Source organism: Anneissia japonica, unplaced genomic scaffold (genome assembly GCF_011630105.1).
Source record: "Anneissia japonica isolate Jap-2015-1 unplaced genomic scaffold, ASM1163010v1 scaffold27121_len914_cov154, whole genome shotgun sequence".
Lineage (NCBI taxonomy): Eukaryota > Metazoa > Echinodermata > Crinoidea > Comatulida > Comatulidae > Anneissia > Anneissia japonica.
In genome coordinates, this window is record NW_022758993.1 from 1 (window position 1) to 914 (window position 914).

The 914-nt window shown below is 34.9% G+C and overlaps 1 long non-coding RNA gene across 1 annotated transcript; it reads right to left on the reverse strand.

Annotated features, from left to right (window-relative positions):
* Positions 1 to 156: 156 nt before the first annotated feature.
* LOC117125476 lies at positions 157 to 728 on the reverse strand. Its single transcript, XR_004448132.1, has 3 exons — positions 588 to 728; positions 304 to 376; positions 157 to 199 (listed from the first exon to the last, which is right to left on the reverse strand). It is a non-coding gene; the product is annotated as an uncharacterized LOC117125476 (long non-coding RNA).
* Between the last annotated feature and the right edge of the window lie 186 nt (positions 729 to 914).

Here is a 914-nt window from a genome sequence, read left to right on the forward strand (position 1 = left end):
ACATAAAACACGCAACTTGTAGTTTGTTTAGATCCATAATTTTTAATATATTTAGTTTTTTAAATTCCGAAGATATAAGAACTTCTAGATAAAAGAATAGAGAAGGAGGATTAGGATTTTGTTGGCGATTACCGTAATCATAATTCGTAGATACGTACCACATTCGTCATTGCATTCCATGTTGCCATCGTTACAAACGCTGAACAAGAAAAGGAAGAAGAATGTTGATTAAAAAAAGGAAGAGGGAATAGTAGTTATTATTTTTGCGTGTAATAGTTCATTAGTTAATATAGGCTTCCATACCAAGTTGAGCAATAGAAGTCGATTAGTTGAGTATCTCTGTACAAAATTCCGTCCACCATACACGGTTTCCCATCTGTACCAGAGAAAAAGAACAATGGGTTAGAAAATAATATATTACCGGTACGTCCTAGAAAGGGATTAAATTTTCGATAAACCTGGATGAAGGAAGTACATTTTCGATAAGCCTGGATGCTGTGTACAGACATACACTACACGATAAAAGTCATTTCCTGAGATATCATAATTATTACCACTAATTATCTTTTAATGGCATTTAAAGTTACCTGGCACTTCACAAAAATTCCCTCTAAATCCGGGAAGACACTGGCAAACGGCAACTACTGACATTACATCCAAACACGTTCCGCCATTCTTACAAGGAGCCAACGCACACGCTCCTGAGAGAACTGAAATAAAAATGAAATTAATATAGCAGATAAAGCAACACGAATCGACATTGTAAATGATAGACAGACAGACAATAAATATCAATCAAATGGATGGATGGATATAAAGGTATTACTTTAGAAATAAACCATGTATGTGCAGTAAAAAATGCGGTCGCGTTATGCATAGGCCTATTTGTTAGTTATGTGTTCTTCACATCCAAG